This window comes from Anabrus simplex, chromosome X, assembly GCF_040414725.1.
Source record: "Anabrus simplex isolate iqAnaSimp1 chromosome X, ASM4041472v1, whole genome shotgun sequence".
Classification (NCBI taxonomy): domain Eukaryota; kingdom Metazoa; phylum Arthropoda; class Insecta; order Orthoptera; family Tettigoniidae; genus Anabrus; species Anabrus simplex.
The window spans coordinates 43,970,919-43,978,467 of NC_090279.1; the positions used below are offsets into that span (position 1 = coordinate 43,970,919).

At 47.4% G+C, this 7,549-nt stretch overlaps 1 pseudogene; it reads left to right on the forward strand.

The window, feature by feature from the left end:
- Positions 1–3,002: 3,002 nt before the first annotated feature.
- On the forward strand, positions 3,003–4,494 carry LOC137503049 (uncharacterized; annotated as a pseudogene).
- Positions 4,495–7,549: the final 3,055 nt, after the last annotated feature.

The following is a 7,549-nucleotide window of genomic DNA, read 5'->3' on the forward strand; positions in this document are numbered from 1 at the left end:
TTGCTTTTCCATGCCGGGGTCTTCTAGATACCAGGAGTCTCTTGTTCTCACAATCTGGTATGCCCATGACTTATGAGTCGACAAGGACATACCATGAGCGCCCAAAAAGTCAACGACTTCATCTAGAAGATTTTGTGCCTTCGGGGGGTCCGATGCCACAAGAACAAGGTCATCGGCGAAGGCCAGGCAAGATACATTTTGCCCTCCCAAAAGTGGGATTCCCGGCATGGTCTCCAACCGTTCCAAAAGTGGTTCCATAATTAGATTGAAAAGCAGGGGTGACAGGGGGTCCCCTTGCTTAACGCCTCGTTGGAGATTTATCGTGATGTCGCCCCCAGGGTGGGGTATTGTTGTGCGAACATCACGATAGCTAGCTTCGACCAACGCGACCAGGGGTTCAGGAACCCCTTTTCGTCGAAGTGCACGTCCAATGGCCGCGTGTGGAACTGTATCGAAAGCCTTGGATATATCCAGTACCAGTCCCACGCCGCCCGTCTCAGTTTTCATTAGACGGTTCAGCTGGTCGAAAATTTGGACATTGGCGAAGCACCCCGCCTCCGCCACAAAACCCTTCTGCCTAGGGTTAAACTTGACCACGCTCCTCAGCCTTTGATCAACAATCCCCCAGAAGAGCCTACTGAGGAGGGAACCGATTGTGATTGGCCGATAGTCAGATACATTGTTAGGGTCTTTGCCCTCTTTGAGGATCAACGTGGTCCGATTCTCCCTCCAAGCGGTCGGCAGATGACCGGAGGCCAGCACTAGATTATACAACCCGGTAATGAGCCAAACTTGTGATTTACCAGACAAGGCCGCTTTAGTTAACTTGTCTGGTCCTGCGGCTGTGGACCCCTTCACTCTGCCGAGGCGTTTACTAACGTCTGCCACCACAATGGGAGGAAAAGTGTCGAACCCCAAGGGTGGCCCATCGGCAGAGTCTTTTAGCCTGGTCGGTACACTGGTTCCCCACAGTGCACTGTACATGTCCAAAATGTCAGACCTGGCTATCGGTTGGACACGTGGGTGAGTATGATCCGTGCCCAACCTGACGTGCTTTGCAAGAAGGCCGGGATCCTTCTTGTAGAGGTCCTGGGTGCGAGCATAATTATATCTTTTAACTTGCACCCTTTTCGTGGCGGATTTCTTTTTCTTCCTATTACGGGAAGAAGCTCCATCCTGGACGGGATCGTTCTGCTTGCTTTCTTGTGAGAGAAATTCGACGACCGCGGTGTATACAGTATCTACAGTTGCCTGTGTGATATCCACACCGCTGGCCGCCTCTCTCAGCAGACGTAGTGGTTCCCGTGCTCCCGGCAGTCCCGGACCAGATTTAAGGTCCCCTTCCTTAATCTGATCTAGAAGCATCTTCCGCCAAGATGCCTCTAACCGGGGGCGAGGATCCTCAACGGAGATCTGGGGCTCATCTTCTACAGGGACACTCGTCAAATCCATGGGGGGTGTAGAAGGCTCCCCCATGAGAGTTATATCGTGAGAACCCTGATTCTCTTCCACCCCAGATACTTCCTCCCGGATGGTAGCTATTACTGGACCCTGCTGAGATGGTCCTTCGCCTGAAATATCCCCAATGGGGACACCAGGGGGAGTCTGTACATCCCTCCCACCTGGCGAAGTGATAGGTTGAACGCCCGTCGGGGTGTTAGCGCATGGCGACTGGCTGCGCTCGGGCGTTCCCCCACAAGCGATTGGAGGGATGGCCTGATTCCTAAGAAGGAAATCATCCCTAGCCCTTTGATAAGCGGGCTGGCATCGCTTATCACTTATTTGCTTTTTGGTCTTAGTCCCCAATGACTCAAACATGAGTCTTTTTAAATCCGGATTCCCTCTGTGATCCCGCTCGAGTGTGTACATTTTCGCAAGTTCCTCAGCAGTGAACTTGCTCTCTTTCCCACTACCTGCGGCAAGGCGGGGCTTCGTGCTGGGAACGGGATCCTTACGCCTCAAGTTTCTGAGGGCCGGATGTGTATGGCGCTCATGTGTGGACAGACCTCTTTGTGTAGCAAATTTCATTGTACATTCTGAACATGGATATGGAAGTGTCACGGGTTTGGGCGGGCCCGTGCACTTAGGAATATGGGTCTGAGCAGCATGCTTACCAACATACGCCTTCAGGCAAGACGTGCAACGATATAAAATCTTCAAGGAAGCATGCTTAGTTTTAAGATGAGCAACATAGTCATTAATGCTCAGACCCTTGTATGTTCCCTTCGTCCCGCGGAGACAAACGGGACAATCAGTTATATTGAAGGGAACATCGACGTAGACCGGTGTATCGCCTGGGCTGTCATCAATGGTCCCCTGCCGGCTTAGACGGTGTGCGGGACCTGACACGACCGAATCCGAGGCCCTTTGAGGACTCATTTGATTGCGCGCAATCATTCTCTCCACTCTAAGGAGGGATTAGCCCCAAAGAGCCCTTCCCCATGACTGGGTGCTTACCCTCCTGTTCAGTTCATCCCGAGCAATGAATGGGATTTTATCCGCGCCCGGGTGGTCTTGCTCAAGGACCGGACCCACAGGTAGGGACTTGGGGTGACTTTCCAGCAGCAGGCTTGTGCAGATGACAAGGCACATTGTGCCTGCCCTGACCATCGACCCCTTTGGCCAACAGGTGCTGAAGACACACACCCGTTGGGGGTAACGGGGAGATACTCGAGCTGCCCCAGAGGCTTCGTCTCGGATACTAGGTCTTACACGCCCGACACCTCAAACGATGAGCAAATAACGTACGCTTCATCTCGGATACTAGGACTTACATGCCCGACACCTCAAACGACGAGCCTCCCCGAGATCTATGACCTATAGAAGAGAGTCATAGTTACTCCCGCCGTTTACCCGCGCTTGCTTGAATTTCTTCACGTTGACATTCAGAGCACTGGGCAGAAATCACATTGCGTCAACACTCGCTTGGGCCATCGCAATGCTTTGTTTTAATTAGACAGTCGGATTCCCCTGGTCCGTGCCAGTTCTGAGCCGACCGTTGAATGGCGGCCGAAGAGAATCCGCGCGCCCGCGGCTGCAACCTCCGTGAGGAGACTGCGACGCCACAAGGCAGACCGCGGCCTCGCAGCAAGGAAGATCCGTGGGAGGCCAAGGCACGGGACCGAGCTCGGATCCAGCGTTGAAGTGACGACGGATGCCGACACCCGCGCTCTCGCCTCGCCCAGGCCCGGCACGTTAGCGCAGACCCACTTCCCTACCAAGCCCGACACGCCCCGATCCTCAGAGCCAATCCTTATCCCGAAGTTACGGATCCAATTTGCCGACTTCCCTTACCTACATTAGTCTATCGACTAGAGGCTCTTCACCTTGGAGACCTGCTGCGGATATGGGTACGAGCCGGCGCGACACCTCCACGTGGCCCTCTCCCGGATTTTCAAGGTCCGAGGGGAAGATCGGGACACCGCCGCAACTGCGGTGCTCTTCGCGTTCCAAACCCTATCTCCCTGCTAGAGGATTCCAGGGAACTCGAACGCTCATGCAGAAAAGAAAACGCTTCCCCGATCTCCCGACGGCGTCTCCGGGTCCTTTTGGGTTACCCCGACGAGCTACTCATTCGAGGGGCCCGACTTGTTACGGTTCCGCTGCCGGGTTCCGGAATAGGAACCGGATTCCCTTTCGCCCCATGGGGTCCTAACACTGTAGTCTCGGACCCCATCGACATCGGATTTCTCCTAGGGCTTAGGATCGACTGACTCGTGTGCAACGGCTGTTCACACGAAACCCTTCTCCACGTCAGTCCTCCAGGGCCTCGCTGGAGTATTTGCTACTACCACCAAGATCTGCACCGACGGCGGCTCCAGGCAGGCTCACGCCTAGACCCTTCTGCGCTCACCGCCGCGACCCTCCTACTCGTCAGGGCTTCACGGGGCGGGCCGCCGAAGCGAAACCGCGCACCCCTCATTGCCGAGCTGACGGCAGAGTATAGGCAAGACGCTTCAGCGCCATCCATTTTCAGGGCTAGTTGCTTCGGCAGGTGAGTTGTTACACACTCCTTAGCGGATTCCGACTTCCATGGCCACCGTCCTGCTGTCTTAAGCAACCAACGCCTTTCATGGTTTCCCATGAGCGTCTATTCGGGCGCCTTAACTCTGCGTTTGGTTCATCCCACAGCGCCAGTTCTGCTTACCAAAAGTGGCCCACTTGGCACTCCGATCCAAGAAATAAATCTCTCGCGGCTTCAAAAATGTTTTAAGCAAGCCGGAGATCTCACCCATTTAAAGTTTGAGAATAGGTTGAGGTCGTTTCGGCCCCAAGGCCTCTAATCATTCGCTTGACCGGATGAGACTCGTTCGAGCACCAGCTATCCTGAGGGAAACTTCGGAGGGAACCAGCTACTAGATGGTTCGATTAGTCTTTCGCCCCTATACCCAGCTCCGACGATCGATTTGCACGTCAGAATCGCTACGGACCTCCATCAGGGTTTCCCCTGACTTCGTCCTGGCCAGGCATAGTTCACCATCTTTCGGGTCCCAACTCACCCGACAAGTATAGCATATTATATTATGTTATATTATAAGAATAATTTAGTGTGGCTATTTCTAGCCTGGTGCAACCCTTGTAAGGCAGACCCTCCGATGAAGGTGGGTGGCATCTGCCATTATATTGTGGTAGAGGATAGTGTTAGGTGTAGTGTGTGAGTTGCAGTGATGTTGGGGAGAGCACAAACACCCAGCCCCGAGTCACTGGAATTAACCAATGAAGGTTAAAATCCCGACCCAGCCGGGAATCGAGCCCGGGACCCTCTGAACCGAAAACCAGTATGCTGACCATTCAGCCAACGAGTCGGATATTATATTATATTATATTATATTATATTATATTATATTATATTATATTATATTATATTATATTATATTATATTATATTATATTATATTATATTATATTATATTATATTATATTATATTTTATTATATTATATTATATTATATTATATTATATTATATTATAATAGTGGTTGCAGAGACCATAGGCCTTCGAATAGGAGCAGATGCATAAAAACAGCGAAACATTTTTTCACTCGGTGACAAATTCTTTCTTTCTTAATCAGTTTACCCCACAGGGTTGGTTTATTCCTCGGACTCAGCGAAGGATCCCACATCTACCGCTTCAAGAGCAGTGTCCTGGATCGTGAGACTTTGGGTCAAGGATAAACTGGGAAGGAGGACAAGTACCTCGTCCAGGTTGCCTCACAAAAGTTCAAATAAAGCGTATAGGAATGTTTTGAGATATTAGAGAGCTATCGGCTGTCCTGAAAATACTTTACTGCAGTTTTCTATTTTACTTGCAGGCAAACAGCCGATTCCTTCCAACTCCTCACCCAGTTCCATTTCATCTTCATTTTTCTAGAAAAATGTTCAAATGTTGAGGATTTTTCCTTCATTAAAATAGTTTACACCTGTTCAAGCAATTTTGCTAATGGGCCTTATTTTTTCAAAATTTAACGATTAAAATCTCTCATACTTTTGTAGTCACATTCGCGCAGATACTTGTGGCTTGTAGTCGCTACGCATTCACGTTTGGAGCTGAAGGTTTCAGCACTGTTTTCTTTCACTAATGCATCTATTTTATTTTATTTTCTCAATAATTAATTTTTTGTTGTGTTCTCTTTTGTTTTAGAGCTATCTGCAATATTTTGAACCATTGTTACTCCTTGTTGCTTGACGTAAGTCTCGTCTTATTCGTTAGAATTTAAATGCAGCGCTGCGCTACGTTCATTCGCACTGCAACAACGCACTTTGCTCCACAATCAAGCTAAATTCTCTGATTCATCAGCAACTTTCATCTAATCCTATTGTAGGCATGATAATGTATTGTCCACAGCGTCTACGGAAAGACAGTAGTGTAAGAGAAAATGGGGGAAAAACGTTCGTTTGACTAAACAAATGAAATTACAGACAGCGGACCGTCTACAACTTTATTTATATAGATAAGCATGGACACGTCCAGAAGTGCAGACCTTTATTTCGAGAGTCGCTGCTTTGAAACTATACGACATATCTACAAACGGACCTCACCATCAGACGTCTCATTTAGTGTTTACATGGTTGGCCCTACGACATCTTCTCGTTCCTCCTATATTTATGGGTTAGATTGAGTTAGAGTCATTGAATTGAGTAACATTTTGTACAGTTTTATCACTCATGTGACAGCTAGAATCACAAGATTTGGCTATCATATGGCAACTGGTCATGTCAACATGCGAGCTGAATGTCGTCACTATATTATGTTTCCTATAATTGTGCGAAGCGAGAACATAATCGTGTAAGAAGTACAAAATTAACTTGAAATCGAGAAATACATCTCTATTTAACGTATAGGGGATAGAAATCCGACCAAAGTTGTAGATCTCTCCAGAGTGAAAAAGATTGTGCTTTCTGTTTTGTGAGATGACTTACCGCTTAGCCACCAATTATCCCGAAACGAAGGTCTGCACCGTCGTTAAAATTTCATCCCTATTCCGATATTTTCCGGCGCCGAAATTTATACATTTGCATAGCTTAGAATATTTCCTCAAAGAAAGAGTGTCCAGGCTTCGCGATTAGCATTCGCATATGTATGGAGGAAGAAAATAATACAGTTAAGAAAGTTGTAATTAATAGAAAATAGGTCAAAAATTGAGAACAGTCGGATAGGACAATAATATGTAAACACCAAGTGAATGTATTGGAAAATCAGATGCTGCTCAATAAATTATGCTGATATGAGTTGAGGATATAAGAAAGCCGTAACAGATGGGAAATTTAGGCGCAGGGATTCTTAGGTAAACACATGAGAAGATGACTAATGGTGTTATTACTTAAGCTATTCGATGACGGTTATAACCTCCAACGATATTCTACCAATATCCCGGAGAATGGCCGATTGACGTCTCTCTTGCTTTCTACCCAAGGGACAACCACGAATTTACAGGAATGATGACGAAAATGGCAACACGCTACTTCCTTGCTGGCAAGCAGTCAGAGAAGTTGCCATGGTAACCTGTAGGTTCGTTGTCGGTCTGTCGGTCACTCAATGCAGAGCATGATACCCGCAGAAATTAGTAATTTTCTCCGTCATTTGAAGAGCAAGGTCAATTATGAACATACTATAAGTTGTTTATAATGAAGAGATGTTTCACATACAGACCACGACGTTTACAGAAAGACAGTAGTATAACAGAAAATGGGGGAAAACTGTTCGGGTTTTCCTATAAACACCCAGTCTATTCAAAGATTTTAAAATGATACGCATATCAAAACCTTCCGCGGGATGTGTATATACTAAATATGACGTTTGTTTAAGATCTATCCAGGCGTTTCACCGTGATGGTGGTACAAACAGACAGCAAACAGACAAACGGACAAATAGACACGAAAATAAAAAAACACTGATTCGGTATTGAGTTGACATAAAACGGATAAATATCTGAAAAATAGGCAAAACAAACGAAATTTCAGAAAGCGGACCCCTACAATTTTATTTATATAAATAACAGATAACATTTATGAAGCTAAATGAGAATATTTGCATGGTAAAATTTGCTATTA